This window comes from Stegodyphus dumicola, chromosome 6 (assembly GCF_044657685.1).
Source record: "Stegodyphus dumicola isolate Sdum_Otavi_A_Nest chromosome 6, ASM4465768v1".
NCBI classification, from domain to species: Eukaryota; Metazoa; Arthropoda; class Arachnida; order Araneae; family Eresidae; genus Stegodyphus; species Stegodyphus dumicola.
In genome coordinates, this window is record NC_140773.1 from 41,600,792 (window position 1) to 41,621,622 (window position 20,831).

General features: G+C 32.4%; 1 protein-coding gene across 1 annotated transcript in view; it reads right to left on the reverse strand.

The window, feature by feature from the left end:
• LOC118186660 (uncharacterized) overlaps positions 1-20,831 on the reverse strand; it is a 387,713-nt gene that overhangs the window by 266,808 nt on the left and 100,074 nt on the right. The window lies entirely within an intron of this gene.

Sequence of the window (20,831 nt, forward strand, 5' to 3'; positions counted from 1 at the left end):
AAAAACCTCATGGAATATCGTCTGAAAAACGTATTCATGGAACCAAGTTACTTTCTATCAATCACTTTGACTCTTCGTTTAAAATGCAGTGTTAGATCTTTCCGATGATACAATGATAAAATTTATACAATATTTAGTTTGTCTATTAGTAAAATTGCTTGAGAAATACTCAAAATCCAATATTAAAGGAAAATTCTGTATTGAATCGCTAAAATTTAAAAATTCTTTATAGAATATCTATTGAATCTAAAAAAATATGTATTTAATCTAAAAATCGCCTTCAAATATTATATTGGCATCTCAAAAACGCATATGTGTGCAAATTCATAAGGAAACCGGTTTGATATAAAAGGTTTAAATATCAATTTCAAGATTTAACCCAAGCAAACAACAGAGAAATTAAGCTGAATGAAAGAGTAAAACGGTTGCAAAATGAATGAAATAATTTACGTTTAGGTTTTAAATTTTGAAAAAAATTATCAAAACAAAATCCGTTTGGTATAAAAGGTTTAAATATTAATTTCATGATAGCTCGAACAAACAACAGGGAAACTAAGCTGAATAAAAGAGAGTAAAACTGTAGAAAAATAAATGAAATAATTTGTCTTTAGGTTTTAAAACTTGAAAAATTGATCAAAAGGTTTTATTAATCAAACACGCATATTTCACTCACGTCTTGCTTGACATTAATAGCGTTACTCTTGTAATTAGCAGGAAAATCCAAATTGTTAACGCAGAATACTCCAAATTTCGTCACAGCAAGCGTACCTGTGTGATTATAGCAGATTTATTTGTCCCAGAGGACATCTCCATATCGAAAACTGAATCCAAGACATTGTTTTATCGAGCCCCAGTCAATTGAATTTATTGCTTTGCGTAGTAAATCTGTTATCTTATTTTGAATTTGCTTTGAAAATTAAGAGTTTTTAGAAGTTGGATCGTATAAAGATTGAGACTGCAAAGCAATGAAACTTCATACTGAATGTTTTTAACATAAAGCTAGAAGGAGTTGAACTACTCAGTTTACTGAAGAAAAAATATTTTATTTTTTGAAAAGTGATTTAAATTAAACTTACTCCTATTAAATTCTTCCAAAACTTAAATACAGTTTCTGGAATTTACGAAATGCGATTATCCTATAAAACCATCTAAAAATTAAACAGAAATCTCCCAAACTATTTTTTAAAATGTGACATTTATTGCTAACGAAAACAGACGTACCTGACTTCTTTCAGCTACAGAGAACTCTCCAACAATTCAAACTTTACCTCTATTAGATAAACACTTTTCATTTCGCAGCATTCTTAAAGATAAAGATACCTCGAAACTGAAAGAACTATTATTATATATCTATATATAATTCGAAAGATAAATAAATCCGAAATACATTTCTAACTTTCAAAATCCAGTAAAGAAGAAATGCGGAGTTCGGGGGAAAATAAAATAGATAAAAAAGAATAAAAAAAAATGATAAAAATTTAAAATCGATAAAAGAGGGAATTTCCCTTTGATCCATCGATAAAAGTATAGCCGACAGTTTAAAAGAGGAAATGAAATACAAAAGAAACTAGAAAATATCAACTTGTCTAAGCTTATTACGAAGACATCGATGTCTTTGGGGAATTTTAGAGGGAATTTCTACTCCCAATAAAACGAGAAATAAACGGGCAAAAGAAAAAAAACCTTCTTCTTCACTTTTTTTCACACAAAAACTTTTCTCCTGGGCTCCTGAGAACTAAAAACTTGTAAGGCCGGAGATAGACTCTACCTGATTAGACGTCGGAAGAATAGCTTGGAGATAAAAAGGGGGGATCCTCAGGAGGGGAAGAAGAGTATGCTATACATGAAAATAAGTTATGATTCGGTTTGCTGTGAAATCTGAAATCCTTGTGTTTGTTTATGAATCATATTTCTCGGATTATTCTAAATTTCAAGCAAAAGGATCGAAACGAATTACACCAGGGAGAAACACAATTTTAGAAGCATCTGTGTTAATCGATCTGCCATACTTCCTGCTTAAATAGTGTTTATATTCCTGCTTAAATCGTGTTTATATAGCTTATTACTTTAAATTAGTACTCACGTTACGTAATAACAAATTTAGTATTCAGGTATACTTATTCAAATAAAATTTAAAGGTGAGTCTTAATACAGGTAAAAGTGAGTGGGACACCAGAAACTTTATTGTAGAACTGAATAGGTATTGTCCCAGCATAAAAATCATCAGTAACATGGCCCATGATTATGCAGTTTCACTGTTGACGGTATTTGGTAGTTACCGAATGGTGTTAATATCAACTATTTGGGATGACTGTATAGTACACATACAAGACAACCAGATGAGACTTATTCCTAGATACCTAGCTATCTCCCATGGGGCTTTTTTTTAGGCCGGGAGGTCCAGCTTGTTCCTATATTATACGTAGTTATCCCTTGGGAGTAAAGTAAATCTCTTAGTAAATCTGTATGCAATATGTTTAGAATTATCAACAATTTTAAAGTTAGACTAGAAGAGAAACACGCTAATGTGACAATCAAAACCGTGAAAAACAACCTTATATTTAGCGTAGGTATAATGAAACACTCAATCGATTTCGAGGGCAGCTAAAGGTCCCTCCTCATCAGGAGAAAGAAATATGTAGAAAGAAGAAAGTAGGAATCACAGAAACACGTGGTGCTTATCAGCACTGCACGTCGTTATAACTAGATTTTTAATCAGAGTTGCACTGGCCGCCTACTTTTACTGAGCCAGGCTGTCTGATCAAGCATAAAGAAATATTAGCGAAGTTAAAATAGGGAGCGAGGGGCAAATGCACATTACGCTCAAAATCTGAACTTCAAATAATGGAAAGCAACCACTGAACGGATTTTTATACCCTCTGGTAGTACCAAGTGCGAGGAGGTAACGCCATCTATCGGCAAAAATAATTGAATTAAGACAGTAGAATTTTAAAGGCATTAGGAAGGACTGGATTGGACTTCAAATCATTAACTAAACTTTCTAAATCTTTGTGAATGTGAAAAGCCTCAAGAAAATCCAATTCGCCTATGGAAGAAGCCTTTTGGATGATTTTTGCAGACCCAAAATCAAAATTATGGTTAAAAGTCCAGCTATGATACGCTATTGAAGACTTGTTAATTTCCCCTTTTTTGACATAAGATTCATGTTCCTTGATACGAAACTTCAACGCTCGTTTTGTTTGGCCAATATATCTTAAACCACACTGACATGATATACTATAAATTCCCCAAGAATTCAAGACAGAAACGCAATCTTTTAGAATCGAAGGGTGAATTTTATTAATAGGGGAGAAACCGACTTGAAAATTGAATTTCTGGAGAATCCGTGCAATTTTATAGCTAACAGAAGGATAAAATGGAAGCACGACAAGGTCATTGATATTATTTCTAACAGTGGAATGTCTTCTTTGATGGTAATCTGAAAATTTTTTGACGGCTTTATCAATAATCACGGGAGAAAATCCACGGTCAATCGCAACTGCTCTCAAATAATTAAGTTCATTGGTAAGCAAAGATTCAGAGGAACAAACTTTTAGCGCGCGGAAAACATAATAGTAAAAAGAAGCCATTTTTTTGCTTAACAGGGTGGCATGACTTGGCATGGGATGGTAAACAAACTGCAAAGGGTTTACGGTACACAGTGGTGCTAAAATCGGTTTCATTGCGGATTATAAGAATATCGAGGAAGGGGAGGGAATTGTTGGATTCAATTTCAAGAGTGAATTGGATGGCTGGATCAATTGAATTCATAATAGATAGAATCTCGGATAAATCCTCTTTATAACCGTCAAAAAGTGCGAAAGTGTCGTCAACATACCGAATCCAAAGACGAAAAGATAATTTATCAAATAATTTCATCTCAAAATAGTGCATATAAATGTCAGCAAGTACCGGACTGAGAGGATTACCCATAGCCAATCCTTCAACTTGACGAAAATATGCATTTTGGAAAACAAAGTGGGTTTGACTTAGAGAAACTTTAGTAAGCGAAACCAACTCATTAATTTCAGTATGTGTGAAGTGAAATTCCCGAAGCCTAGTTTCAAGACAATTTAGTGCTCCTTCGACCGGAACATTAGTAAACAATGATTTGACATCAAATGAAACCATAATGGAACGAAGTGGGGAAATATTTTTAAGTTTATCAATGACTTCAACAGAATTTTTTACAGTGTGAATATTGTTATCAAGTAGAGGAGAAAATCTGGAAACTAAATATTTGGCCAAAGGATATGAAGCAGTACCTATGTTGGAAACAATTGGTCGAAAAGGAATACCGGTTTTGTGGACTTTTGGAAGAGCATAAAGTCTAGCGCAATTAGTAATAGGCGGAATAAGTGATTTCTTCAACTGAGTTGGCAGAATGTGGGAAGATTTAATAGCACTTTTTACTTTCATGAGGTCCGAAGTTGAAGGATCTTTAGGGATCGAGCAGTATGGGCCTTCATTTATCAATTTAGAGACTCCAGTAATATATGTGTGTTTGTCCATAACAACGATCTGTCCGCCCTTATCAGATTTAGAGCTGATTAGCTGATCTTCCCACTGTAAAGGTTAACTCCATCGTTAATATCTCCTTCCCACATTCTGCCAACTCAGTTGAAGAAAAAAAGACCACGGTTCTCTGAAATACCGGTCCAGCGTGCAGAACCACTACACCACGAAAGCACGCTAGGAAAGCGGTAGAAATACCTTATAACCTTAATACAGAAAAAATATGGAAACTTGTTGACATATTTATTGTGCTACCATATGAAAGAGGACAAACAAAAGAAATTCTCGTATTCTTAGGTAACATAAACTAATGAGACCAAAAAGACTGTGTGAGGAATTATCCTCAAGTCTTAGTTACGCCAAAAGTCAGGAGAAAGGTGTAAAAAAACCTTTCAATGAAATTTCACAGATGGCCGCACTTGGGGATACGCCAAGCTAACATTTCTGATTTAATCCAAAGGAGGTAAGGATTAACTTTAAATAAAATGTAGTAAGATTAGACTAACCGCTCACAGGGTAATTTAACGCGTAGGAAGGCTCTGACTCGTAAAATTTGTCATAAACAAGCCTAATGGCTAGGAGTGCTCAACGCCACAGGAATCTAATCTTTAGTAATTCAAGATAGCAACGTGTCCTTCAAGCAGGTATAACGCGCTCTAGAATCGCCTCCCAAAATCTTCCCTTAACGTTTGTCTACCTGATTTAAACACAAGAGCGCTTGCTTATTAACGTTCTGGCAAAAAAGCGTGTGTGAAAATGAGAATGAAAGGAAAGTTGCTTTAAAAATGATAATTAACTATTAACTAAATTAAATGAATCTCCGCAAGCTATTTAAGTGCTGCTGAAAGAAGTCAAATGCCCAAATTCAAAAACCCGACGCCATTTTCAAAGATTGCATTCTCGGTACATGCTGTCTCATATGCGCATTTAGTTTTTCCTTCGTATTATTTAATCAAAACTGTTTTAAAAATAAAATTTAATCTCTTATCTCCACTTCTGAGGCAATTTGTACTCATTCTGGTAATTATGGGAGCTGATTCCATGACAGTTTTACAGTTTCCCAAATTTAACTAACATTCAGGAAGTTTGTCATGATATCAAAGCTGTTTATTTTTTGAATTGTCTTAAATTCATCATTCCAGTTAAAGAACTATGCAAAGTAACGCAAGCTTTCAATTTAAGTGGCTTTTTATTACGTCATACCTTACTGAAAATAAACGAAATCTGATCTATGTAGGGCTTCTATAAAGAAATCTTTTAGTATTATGTTACCCCCCCCAACTAGTTGGCGAGTGACTAAAACTGCTGAATGTCAGGAGCGCAATCCAAGGCAAGCAGGCTGGCTGTCTGCTGGTTGGTTTTCGTGGTGTTTTCCATGTGTAACATAAATATGCATATTTAAACTTAATTTAACTTAAATAATTAATTTAATGCATTCTTAATTTAACTTAAATATGTATACTTAAATATGACAAAATTTCTTAAAAACAACGTAACTTAAATACACAGCAAAATTCACCAGACATTTTGCATTTTAGATATTGTTTAGAATTTTTAGTGAAGTGCTTGAGGAATGGTTCGGAAACTGTAACCATGTAAAATATATACTTGAGCACAAACATTTTAATTTAAATCTCGTTAAAAGTATGTTTAAAAAACCAGAAAAGCAAATGGTTGAGAAAAATATATTTTCGATGTCTCTGTATCCCACTAAATCGCGAAATTATCCGTAATTTTTTAAGGTTTTATATTAATTAAGACGTTATCTTATTTTCTATATGTAGTCTCACAATGTTTCCGTCAGTTCCCACCAAGTTGCAAACAAGTCTATGTATAGATAAGAAGAGTGTTGTTGAAGCTAGGAAGTGAGTTTTCGGCAGCGAAGCTATTCCTCTCCCAAATCTTAGAATTAACCAAATCGGCTTTAGCTATTCGATAGCCATGTTACTCACGTACTTTGTAACCTGAGCCAAAGCTTAAAATAGGATTTTAGTATCTAAATTCTAGAGTTAATTTTTTAGGTTAAATTAACTATTTTACGTTAGCGCAGGAGTTCCCAAACCTATGCTCCAAATCTTAGAATTAACCAAATCGGCTTTAGCTATTCGATAGCCATGTTACTCACGTACTTTGTAACCTGAGCCAAAGCTTAAAATAGAATTTTAGTATCTAAATTCTAGAGTTAATTTTTTAGGTTAAATTAACTATTTTACGTTAGCGCAGGAGTTCCCAAACCTATGCTCCAAATCTTAGAATTAACCAAATCGGCTTTAGCTATTCGATAGCCATGTTACTCACGTACTTTGTAACCTGAGCCAAAGCTTAAAATAGGATTTTAGTATCTAAATTCTAGAGTTAATTTTTTAGGTTAAATTAACTATTTTACGTTAGCGCAGGAGTTCCCAAACCTATGCTCCAAATCTTAGAATTAACCAAATCGGCTTTAGCTATTCGATAGCCATGTTACTCACGTACTTTGTAACCTGAGCCAAAGCTTAAAATAGGATTTTAGTATCTAAATTCTAGAGTTAATTTTTTAGGTTAAATTAACTATTTTACGTTAGCGCAGGAGTTCCAAAACGTATGCTTGCGGGCACCATGGCGCCCGACGATCATTTAACGTGTGCCCGCTGCTGTTCGATCATATTTTTTTTTTTTTTTAATTTTCAATAAATTCTATGTGAAAGTTTTCTCATTTTTATACAAATTGCATCCAATGCAGATACCAGCACAAAGCAAAATGCGACCGATCTCTTTTTTTTTTATATGCATGTATTATTAACTCTAACCAACTATAAATTCACCTTGAAAACGAAAATGGTGCCCGCCTTCTAACAGATATTCTAGAATGTTCTCTTGGGAACACCTGCGTTAGCGTAATCTCGAAAATAGCCGTGACTGAGTCTGTAGAGCACGAGTAGCATATTTGTTCACAAATTAAGTGTTAAGTTAAACTAAGTTAATTTTTATTTAAACTTTAGATTGTTTGTTAAATTGTTTTAACTAAACAAGGTTGACTGTCTACACAGGAAACCAAAATTTAATGTTAGAAGTCTCAGGTTTCCTTATAACTTTTACAAATGATTTTAAATGTTATGTGTTATATTCGATTGAATATTAGTAAGAATAACAGGTATGTTAAAAAAGATATCCCCTTTTAAAATTTTTACTTTTTGTTTCATACTTCAGACTTATAAAAGATTTTCAGCCAAAGTTTACGAAAATTACATAAAACGTGACAACGCTCGAGAGAAATGTTAGTTGAAATTTTAAATTAAAAGAGTGGATACTCGATAAAATTTGAGAATTTACAGAAATATATTTCTACTGCGTGTACGAATTGTATAGCTTAATATCCAAATAGGTAGTGAAATTTATGTAAACCTTCCAGGTAAGTAAGTATCTTGCACATTACGAAAGATACCGACGGTACAGTGAATTATAGAGTTTTATTCAAAATCTGCCAGACTACATAGATTGTTGTTTTGGGGTAGATTGCTTAAAGATTTTTAATGTTACCTAGGTGTGTTTCTCTTCAAATTTCTTATAAACCTGTTCATTCACTTGCTTCATGTTTAAGTTAGAAAATTAAAAGCTTCTAAATAAATAAAAAAATTAATAAGTTAAAAATAGAAATCTGAATATTTCTGCTTTAAATAAGATAAAGTACGTTTCGGCAATCATTTCTTCTTTATGTTTCTTACTTCAAATATACGATAAACGATGTTGTACTGTACATTAGAAAATGAACATAGATAGCAGAATATTTACAATTTTATTTCAGAATTCTTTTCACTTCGCAGTGATGTGTATTAAAGTGCATCGAAGAATTAAAAAATAAAGCTAACGTTAGACTTCTAAAATGGAATTTAACATTTGTATGTAATAATATTACATAAACTGTTTTCAGAAACAAGTAACTGAAATGAAATACTAAACACAAACTACGGAATATAAGAACACATATAAATATGCTAACATATAATGCAGCGCAAAATAATAATCTTTTCAAATAACATCCGTGAACACTGTGGCTTTCGCTCGAAAGTAAACATCGGTTGATTTTTTTATCTGAGTTATATTAGCAAAACTCCTCAGCTATGGCTTTTGACGCATATTTGTTCCTCTAACAAAAGATGAGACGAAACGCTCGTAGGCATTTCCGCTCTTATTCACGAACGTTTCTGCTACTTACGATTTATTTTTGGAAGGAAACATCTCAAATTCTACTGTGGAAGTTGTTGGAAGCGAAGCATCACTGCAGCCGTATTTGCGAAGATCAAAATATTTTACTCTTTTCATCTATTGCTCTATCATTCTATACTCCACTTTCGTATGTTGTTTTGCAGAAATAATCAACATGATTGTTCATTAGAAAACTCTTTGGTCAAAAGCAATGAAAGATCTGAAAAACGGGCTAAGAATTTAAAACTGAAAGAGCGACCATATACAAACACGCAATAACATCAGAAATTATTTTCATGGAAGAGTTCATAAGAGAGTTTTATGTGATTGATGAAGAACTTCGACTCGTTTTCGAAATTGGGGCCGCAAGATACAATCCAGTACATAAATTGGGGTGCTTTTGCGACGTGAGAGAATGTGGCGCGAGATCCAGCTGCTGTGAATTTATTAAGATAATTTAGACAAGCACGGAACTTGACGAACAATGTGGGCTAATGATCCACAACATGAACGGGAAACCGCAGTGAATAAAATGCTCACAAATGTCAGACTACAGATTTTCATACTGATATTAGCTCCTAAGAAAACTTTCATGATAAACTTGCGAAAATTCATTTGCGTAGCATGTATATAGCAGTTTATATTTTAATACATTCGCCTTTGTGGCAAAAATATTTCTCTTCGAATGAATAGCTAAATGAAGAGAAAAACGCAGATATTGTTTTATCAATTATTAGGACAGACATAAGGGGTTACTTTGCCTTAATCGATTAACTTTAACCTGTAATCGATTAACTTTAACCTGTAATCGATTAACTTTAACCTGTTCATCTGGCGGATCTTTTATTCGTGCAAATTGCTTTACACATACTTCAAACGCGTTCAAAAGTCACATGCAGTGCAGTGTTTAAGCAAAGAATGTGAATGGGAGAAGAAGGCAAGCTTTCGTAAACATAATGTAAATCAGCCTGGCTCGCCTTAGGCGACTTTCGAATCGAAGCCAGTATGCGGTGAAGCAAACGCGCAAAATGCTGGCGTAATTCCTTCTACTTGAAATTTTCTTGAAGTACGAAGCATAAATCTACTATTTGGGAATTAAGTTTTGCTATTGTTTTATAGTCGAAATTTTTATTTTGCAGTGTGCTTTGCGTATGATTTTTAATTTTTTTTTTATTTTGTAAAAAAAAACTTTTTGTTTTACGATTAATCATTTTCGTACTTTAATACTTATAAAACCGTTACTATTATATTAATATTTGTAATGTAATACTATATTAAATTTTGCTTTCATTTTAAATGTTTATGGTAATAAATTCACATAAATAAATTCATAGATGTAACAATTATTATTATTAAAAAAATAAAACGCATTGCGAAACGTAGCGAGAAGACAAGTGCTTAGTAAGCCTTCGCAGAGTTCATCTTCCCAAACACTCACCGCGTCCTTGACTACTTGGTGTCAGGTGAAAGAGGCGGTTCTCACCTCTCAGCTGGCGGTGCGTCGAAAATGTAATCAAGCTAAACATAGATACAGTTACAGCTATTTGTCATTAATAAGAAATGTTAATTAACCTAATTCAGTGATTCCGATGATGTTTCCGAGCTCCCTCGTGCTGCAAAAGATTTCGATAATTTTTTTATCAGAATTAGTGTTTTAAACTGTTTTCGAATAAGATTTAGCTTTATATTCCTTCTGCTAATTTAATTTTCTTCTTTTCATGAGGAGGTTTTTAGGATTGTCCCTTTAGTGGCTAGCTTTATAATGTTAAAGAGGCATTTAATGAAGTTCGGTTCTTAGAAATTTTGGCAGCCATCACTTCTTGAAAGTAAGGCAGATAAACTGCATTTCATAAGAAAACTCTATACAGAGATACTTTTTTAATAGTCTGGGTGTAATTTCAAAATAAAAATTTCTAATGAGAGTTTCCAATTCAATTGTTCATTACACACGGTTTTTTATTGCCTTTGATATCATGAAATGGATTTTTAACGAAATTAAGACTAGCAACTTAAAGATATTTCTAGCATTAGAGAAATAAGAATTAATTTTGTAAAGAATTCACGATTTTAAATCAATTAATATAGCGCTCTGACAGGTTCTCAGGTGTTGCTGGCGGTTTTGAACCGCATTCATAGATGAATGTTAAGGTGTGTCTTTACGCCTGTGAATTTTGTTGACACCTTGCACACTTATTTTTTTCCTCCGTTGCATTGCTGTGTCGTTGAGGCTTTACTTCTTCTCCCAATTCAAGTTCTGTGATTAATGCTTTTGCAAGTTTCATAAATATTTGCTAAGCAATTCGGGATTATAACGTTATTGAAATAATTCATTTGGTTTCTTGTTGAATAAATGGATGAGCACGAATGTTGAGCTTAGCAAGCCTGGGAAAACTGCTTCGAAGTTGTATGCAAACGTTTTTCTAAAAGTCACTTTTTTACGTCGAATTAAAATAAACATATAGAAAAAGGGCATAAGTTGATTATGTATGTAGGGCATAAGTTGATTATGTATGAATGTATAAGTTACAAACGTCAATGCACAAAATGAAATATGATTGAACATATTAGTTAAAAAATTCAATATAAAACTTCTGTTTGTTTCTTAAAGTAATTGCCAGAGATAAAATTTAGCTTGCCGTAATTTACATCATATAATTAAGAAGGAAAATTAAAATAAATAATTTTTTTCGTAAACGTAAATGGAAAAGAAGGACGAAAAATTAGAGTAGAAAAAAATCGTAGATCAGATCAGATTTTAAATAAAAAAAGGCTTTATCAATTTTTAGGGAGATCTGGCATAAGCCCTTCATCTACAGGAGACCTCAAAAAAATTTCCAATTAAAAGGTAGACCTAATACTGCGACTTTGGGTTGACAGTGTTACCTTCTTAAATATACGGCTTACTTTTGCAGCATCTGCAGCTTGCGTTATTATAATGTAAATATTTATATGTAAATCGATTTTGCTTTTTTTTTATTCTTCTAGTAAGCAAGCCCATTTTCTCAAAGAAAATATTTGTCTTTTAAACTGTTCGTACGCCTGAGGACATGATGTATTTTATAATGATAGAATGTTTACGTCGAGTGGTATTTTATATTTAAATAAGGCATAGAACATGAGAAGTCATTAAAAACTAATTTATAAGTTTTACGTGGAAAACCGGATGCTCACTCTCACGCTAGACGGAGTTGAATTATCAATTTACTTTTCACTCTTACTCACTTGCATTCTAAAAACTCGCTGTTTTAAAAGCACATTCTGGTAGGAAACTGTAAGCTGAAATTGGGAAGGACACGAAAGTAGCCTTAACTAAGGATAACTGTTTAAAACTTGAGATAAACCTACAACTTTTTAAATTGTTGCCACCAAATATTATCGTCCTGTTTTATATTTTAAAGAATCTAAATAATGAAGAATCTGCGTTAATATATGCATGTTTCTCGCGTTATGAATAAAGGAGGGTGCCTAGAGCCATCGAATTTTTAATAACGTAATCCTCCACCCGAATATGGGCAACTGGAAGACCGAATTTTGAATTTCGAATTTGTTTTATTATCTATTTCATAATTTGCAAAGCTTTAACGAATTTTTGATTATCAGATTCAAAGATTTCAAAGCCAGAAATGGTAACACTGTGCAGGAAAAATATTTTTATCTCCAGCGCAAGAGGCTGTCTATCTGATATTTTAAGATAGGCTGTTTTTAAATATTTTTAGTCCAAAGGGGCTTTGTCCCTTAGGGACTATTGTTTTCGTTCTGCGATTTTGCGTCGAATCACTCTGAATGATCGCTTTACTTTTCAAACTCTTACCACCAAATATTATCGTCCTGTGTTATATTTGAAAAAATTAAATAATGAAGAATCTGCATAGATGTATGTATATTTCTCGCATTGTGATAAAACAACGGTACATAGAACCATATAATTTTGAATGAAGTAATCCTACTGCGAATATGGGCATGTGGAAGCCCAAATTTGAAATCTGGAATTTGTTTATTATACATTTCATATATTTAGAACATTTAGCAAATTTTTGGTTAACAGAGTCAAGGATTTCAAAGCGAGCAATGTCAATGTTGTACAGGAAAAAACATTTTTATCTACAGAGCGTGAAATCAGAAATTCTAAGGATATGCTCAATTTAAAATTATTTTGCGATATTGCTCTTGAACGGAATTTTATGGTTTAAGTGCGAAGAACATGATATTTAATAAATAAAGATAGCACACAAAATGTTAAAAAAAACGCCCCTTTGGACGTAATTTAAAATCTGAAACCTTTCAGATTTCCTTTTGTGTTATATTGCTGTTGAATTAATTTTTATGTGATTTAAGTGCTAAGAACATGGGATTTAATAAATAAACGTAACATACAAAACTATAAAAAGACGCGCTTTTGAGTGTAATATAAAATCGGAAATCTTTAATTTTTTTTTATTTATCTTTCTTCTTTCTTTCTTTGGTTTTCATTTTCGATATTACTTTCAGGCTCCAAATATAAGGCTTTCTGTAGCATCCAAATAATATCATCAGTTTTTGTAATGACCTTCGATTTATACTTCAAAAATGTGTATTAAAATTGATACCATTTTGTGAGTGTAATCGCTTATGATATCACTATAATAAACTTCACTAATTTCGAAGTGATAACGTGGCTTTCAATACAAATTCTGGGAACTAGGAATAAAAGTTGCAAAGTTAAATTGGAATGGAAATTTTAAGGCAGAATTCAAACAATGTTAAATCAAAATAAATTATGTAAAAGGCGAAATCATATTGCCTTGAAGCTTTATTCAATCAAAATTGCTAAAAAGCCATATTTTGTTTTAAAGGAATAAACTGACGTAGTTTTAGATTGTTGTTTCATTAAGTTAGCAGTGGTTTTAAATTTCTGAAAGCCTCGGCCTAAGTTCCTTTATTTTCCATGACCTAAGCATGTTTTGCAAATTTTTATACTTTTTTATGCAATTTTAGTATTTATGCGAGTAATTTTCCTGTTTCTATCTTTTTGCCTATATTCATATAATTATATTTGAATTTTCTTAAAAACGTTGAAATTTTTCTTACTAGATACTAGAATTTAATAATGAATAGGTAGTTATAAAGAGAAGTACATTTTTTATTTTGTGTATCCTATAGCTGGTGCTTAAATTTTAGCTGCAGTCATTATTTGCTTGAGTTGGTTTTATAAGTTAATTCTAAGTTTTACAAAAAGCAAACACTTGTGAGATAACACGTTCTGGTGACTTAACCTTGCTTCAAATTATCCTTAACTCAACTGTATAATATATATTGTTACCAATACACTGGTTATCATAAATTAAGGAAAAATGACAAAAATCACGGTTACTGAAAAAGTTACATGTAGAATTTAATGAAACTTACCCACATTATACAACACATAGTGAGGTATCAAAAAACATAAAAAGAAATTACCAGACAAATAAGGTAGTATAGAAATTAGCACATGTATAAAATTAACAAATCGAAGGTGTCAGTTTGCTATAGGAAAAGTACCTTCAGTATGGAATATGATCGCCTCTAGAAGCAATACAGCAAATACAACGATGTGTGAAGCTTTCAATTATGCGGTCTATCAGTTCCATAGGAAGCGAGAGCCATTGCTCTTGAAAAGCAGTTGCAAGCGCGACAAGGATCTAAGGCGGCGGATTGAGAGCAGCTAGACGTCTCCCTAAAGCGTCCCAAACGTGCTCGATAGGATTCAAGTCCGGAGATCGAGCTGGCCACTCCATGCGCATAATTGTTTCCTGTTGAAGATAATTATCTACGATGCGAGCCCTGTGTGGTCTTGCGTTGTCGTTCTGTAACAGGAAAGCATCACCTATTGTCACGGCATTTGGCCACACATAAACATCAAGGATGTCATCTCTATAAATCTGAGCATTCACGGTTCCCCTTGGAAAGACATGGAGGTCTGTGCGTCCACCCAAAGAGATGCTACCCCAAACACATACATTACCCCTTCCGTATGCATCTCTTTCACCGATGTTTTACGGATGATAACGGGTTCTAGGTTCTATCCATATCAAATAACGTCTATTATCGCTTTCTAGACTAAACCTGGAGGCTTCCGTAAAGAGAACCGTCCTCCATTGATCAGGCGTCCAGTGGACATGTTGTCGTGCCCACTGAAAACGGGTCCTCCTATGGCGTGACGTGAGCGGCACACAAATGGCTGGTCGCCTCGCATACAGACCACTTTCGTGAAGCCTTCTACGCACAGTTGTCGTTGACACGAACCTTCCGGTGACTGCAGCAAGGGAGGATTTAAGAAGAGTCGGAGTAGCGGTTCTATTCCTGCGTGCACATAATGTCAAATATCGGTCATCGGCGTTCGTCGTAGCAGTTGGCCGTCCTTAGCTGAATCTTCTAGATGCCGAATCTGTGATTTGAAATTACCTCCAAAGTCTATGAACCACAGAAGGACTCATATTTAGCCATCTGGCCACTTCTGTTTGACTTTTTCCTCCCTCTAGTCTCCCAATGGCTCTCCATCGCAGTTGTGCAGGCAAATGATGCCTGGAGGTCATTGTTACGAATTGGCTATCTCAGATTTCTGATGTCACTGTCACAGTGAAATATGTGGGCTTGCTCTCAAACATGGACTTTTATGTGCCTCACAGATGACGTATTCCGAAAGCAGCGCCACTAATTTGCATATCGCAGATTTACTCAGCTACTCTTACTTGGTAACATATTCTAATGTTACACAGTTTGGCTTATTTTTGAGGGAGTTATCGCTATTTTTGTGATTTTTCCTTAATTTATATAAGCTGCGTGTGTATTATATAAGCTGCGGTAAGTTAGCTTCCCTGCAAAGCGATATTAAGATTGGCAGAAAAAGAAAAAGCAGGGTTTCCAGATTTGACGCGAAATCGCCTATTTGGTGATATCTGGCGACAAAATTGAAGATATGGGAGAGACGGAGGGAGAACATTCTGGAATGAATTCTTGCAGGTTTTCCCCAGAATCGTCTCTAAGGCAGGTCAAAAGCTATATATACCTGCCTGTACGCGGAATAGAGAGTATCTGGAGTATGTTGAGTTTAGTAGTAGCGCTTTGAGTTCAGAGATTAGCTAGTCGGTAGCTGTACTTTACTGCTTTCCCATGAAGCTTTAACTGTTTTAGCCTGATAGCCTGAAGGCTGCGTTGCTGATTGTTTCAACGTGTCTATCGTAGTTTTTCGACGACTGTAAATGTGCGCTTGAAAATCTCTTGCGTAATACTGGCGAATAAATTGTGTTTTAATTCTTTATCAAGTGTTATCTTCGTATCAACAATATTAATTTTTCACTAAACATTACAGGGCTATCAATGCAAGCTAAATAAAATATAGATTGGGCGTCATTTATATAGTGAATATATAGATTAGTAATCTTCCAACTTTATTAAACTGAGGAGCACAGAAATCCTTTTCGCCGTTTCAGGTATTCTATAAAACTACATTATTCCTGTGGGATCCTTATCATCATCAGAAAAGTAAATGTTAGTATAAACATTGAAAATGCATACACTTTATATAAAAAATAAAAGGGAGATCCTTATTTCATCATAATTTAACTCTTAGAAGCTGATCTACTTCGTATTATTTTAGGTAACAATAACAACAGATATTTTGAATACCGCAATCTAATGGAAAATTCTAAGAAATACGTTATTTATTTTTTCTTAAATTTTATCAGGCTTGGTTTTTACTCACGTCATTCCCAAATGCAGAAGAAAAATATTTCACCAAAATATTTCGTTGATATAATATGAGAATTTTAGATTCGGGTTATTAAAGTGTGTTTCTGATATTCGTAATTTTGATTAATTCGTAGGTACAGAATGCATAATTTAAGAAAGTAATCAATAAATAAGGATATCTGAATAAAAATATGGCACGCAGTTTGCAAAATTTAAATGTTAGGATTATGAAATTACATTAGATAAGAAGCAAAGTGAAAAGGATGAAAATTTTTTTTCTCGTTTTCTTAAAGATTAGAAATTGTGAACTGCTTTCGAAAAGAGTTTTACATTTGGCCAGTTTTACATCAATCAAAATAAATAAATAAATAGAAATAAAAGATACAAAAAAATCTGAAAGGTTTCAGATTTTAAATTACGTCCAAAGGGGTGTTTTTCTAACGGTTTTGTGTGTTATCTTCCATTGCTTGCCTTGAAATCGTTGAGTTTGTTAATCAAAAATTCGCTAATGGTTTACAAAATATGAAATAGGTAATAAAACAAATTCCAAATTTCAAATTTAGGCTTTCAGGTAGTGCCCATATTCGCAGTAGGATTACGTCATTTAAAATTTGTTGTCTCTAAGTACCGTTGTTTTATCACAATGCGAGAAACATATATATATATATATATATATATATTTATGAAGCTTCTTCATTATTTAATTTCTTTAAATATAATACAGGGCGATAGTATTTGGTAACAACGATCTGAAAAGTGATACAGTCTTTTAAAGTTTTCAACGCAAAATCCAAAACGAAAACAATAGTCCCTCAAGGACAAAGACCCTTTGGACTAAAAATAGAATACATAAAATAAATAAACAAAATAAAGGTATCGTTTTTAAAATTATTTAAGTGTGCAGGGGCTTGAATTTATGTATAACGGTTATACCTTAATGATGCCTTAATAGGATAAAAAATCTCCTAATTAAACCTGATTACTAAATTTTCTTAACAAATTTGGAAGAAGTATTGTTACATATTCCTCTTACGCGAAACAAGTAAATGTTTTTTATACATATTACTCTAATTAGTTCTTTAAAAAGTATAATCGAAACTGAAAAAAATTAATTTAAAAGTATTACTTTTTAGTATAGTGTAATAAGCTAATCATATTAGCTCATTCAATTAAAAGCTTTTAAAGTACGCTTTTATGTATTAAATTTTCATTCATTTAAAACTTACTTACCAAATGTAAATTAATACTGAACCTTCCCCCTCCCCATTCTTCAGTAAAGGCGAAGAAAAAACACACTAAGAATTCTTAAAAGCAAAAAAAAAAAAAAAAAAAAAAAAAAAAAAAAAACGCAAACTGTTTTGATTAATTTCCAAACGGAATAATCTCGCATGCACTTTTCATAAAATAAACTCTGTGTTCTTTAAAAAACATTTTTTGTCAATAAAAAGATATTGACTATACGTAAAATTATGATTTCTAGCTTACCTTTCTTTGCTTTTAACAGGCTTCAAGTGACGGATTTTTTTTTACTTTTTATAGAAAAAAAAATCTTTCCAATGAGCGTTAAGATAATTCGTAACATAAATAACTGATTTTTTTTCCCTTTGAGAACATACAGACTCCCCGTGCACCACATATGTACAACACGGGGCTTACAGAAGTAAGTTAACTAGAACATTAAAGGTTACATGTATAAATAAACATTAAAGATTACATGCATAAATAAAGCGAACAAAAGCAGAGAATAGCAGTCTGGACTTCACGAAAACAGATAAATTCACTGGCCAAGTCACTCCGAACATTTTCAAATCGTTCTGTAAGCATAATCTTGGGCCATCAAATGTAGGGCACGAGAAAATCAAATGTTCCACGTCCTGAGGAATTCTTTTTGAACATTCACATAAATTGTTTGATCGTAGATTAAAACGAAACAGATAACTTGCAAATTTACCGTGACCAAATAAAAACTGAGACACTTTAAAATTTAACGAGAGGAAAGACTCGGAATTCAGTCTATGGTAAATAGAAGGAAGGAACTTTTTGGTGACTTCCGCATTACAAGATGAAATGTATTCCTCATTCCACATAGCTAAAAGCTTTTTATAATGAAAGGACTTCCAATAATTCTTTGGAATGCTAATGTTGATATCAATGGGTAAATTTAAGGCATCTTTAGCTAAGAAATCAGCTCTTTCATTTCCGTAGAAACCATTATGAGCACGCACATAAGCAAAGCAGATATCAATATCTTTAATTCTAAGTGAACTAACAGTTACTAGGGTTTCGATAACTAATTTATCGCAGCTGGTAATACTGTTCAAAATTTGAAGAGAAGAAAGAGAATCAGAACAAATAAATAATGGATTGAAACTATATTTTCATAATTGTCAGTTTCAGAATCGAATAGATATGCACACTCATGTCTTTTACTATTTAGCAGGTAAATCATATATCAAAATTTTGCCTTACGATGGATATATTTACTGGGCATGTTAAACCGGGATTCGATTCTAAGCAGGTGGGCTTCCTGCGGAGGAATGTGTTTCATGGCTTTTCCCATGTTTAACATGAATACGAGTCATTTTCCCTCAGCACGTTCCCCACGAAGATATCCCCTCTATTTGTGCAGAGAGCCGTTCCGTGAACTGGCTATTTATAGGATTACGACTATTAGACATAAAAGCATGAAACAAACAATATTTTACGCATTTCCCAGGTATTGTATGGAATGTGAAAAGACAAATCGCCAAAGCATAAAATACCTCCCCCCCCCCAATGACATTTCGTCATGTGGCAAAGCACGTGAATTTTGTTACTCATCTCAAACTGAGAATTCCCTGTAGCAGTAAAATAGGCTCATATTTTATTTTCTGTTGTTTTCCTCAAAGTCTTTATATTTTATTCATTGTTATATATGCCTTTTCAATAAAAGCCTTTTCATGGTTCACTTTGCCTAACTAATATTTTTCATTCTGCAGAATTCATGTCTTTTTAATAAAAGCCTTTTCCTAACTCTCTTTTATTACTTTGCCTAGATAGCATTGTCATTATATATAGTGTCTAGGTATTACATGCATTCAATACCTATAGAAAATATATATAATATTAAAAGAATTCAGATATTTTCAATTTTGCCCCAAACGCCAGACAAATTCTACAAAATTCATTTCCATAAAAAATAATAATTCTTGAATTATTTTTTTTTTTAACTTAAACTTCAGATTTCTAAACAAAATTGTATTTTGCCTCTTTTATTAAATAAATAATTTTGCTAAATTTTATCCGTGTTTTGTTTTTTTATTTAAAAATTACATATCTCAAAAATAATTTTATTAGATATTATCAATATCCTTAAATATCTGCATAATGCGAATCAAGAATGTTTTAATTAAATGCATTTATTCTTTGCATATTCTCATAAAAGTTTTAAACTATTAAGAACTTAAATTTAATATAATATCTTCAAAACGAGAACTACCTTCTCTTTCAACATAAGTTTGCATAATGCATTATTCTGTAAGAATTCATTAAAATTTTTGCCGAAGGATATAACTCTCTTTTATGCATTTTTGTTAAATAATATTTCCTAAAGAATCGAAGTTTTCATTTTTCATTCGCAGAATGCACACAATAATATCAAAATTTATTATTTTAAATGTATATATTTATGATTTTACTTTTAAGTAGGTGTATGTTATATTTTAAGAAATCATAAATTACTTTACTTTCAGAGATTTGATAGTTGAACAATTTAAATATTGCATCATGCAATAATGAGAGTCAAGCACTTTTCTTATATCATGCAGGGAAATAAAATTTATCATGTTCAGTAATTTTTTTTTATACTTGCATCCCCCTCACGTACTTTAAATAGTGAAATTTTGATAGAGACAAATTTAACTATTAAATAGAAAAAGAAAAATAATATGTTCATGAAAAAATAATTCCGCCTTCAATTTGGAAAAAAAAAAAAAAAAAATCACTAATTAAATCTTTTTCTTACATTTTTGTGACGTGCTTCAAAAACAAATATAATTTCTTCCCTTAAAACTGCAAAATAATTTAAAATTCTTTCTTCTATTTTATTTTGCATTTTCCTTTTAGTAAGGAGCTCTAAAACTCGAGTATTTTTAGAATTTACAAAATTCTGATAATTTCCTGAATTTTTTAGAAATATAGAATCACACATTTTAAAATTTTGCTTTTGAAAAATGTGCAGCAGCGTCATAAACCCATTAATAACATCGTTTATTGTATGCATTTAACGCATTATATCGTTTATTGTATGCATTTAACACATTATATCATTTATTGTATACACTTTATTGCATACATTGATAGCATCGTCTATTGTATGCATTTAACGCATTATATCGTTTATTGTATGCATTTAACACATTATATCATTTATTGTATACACTTTA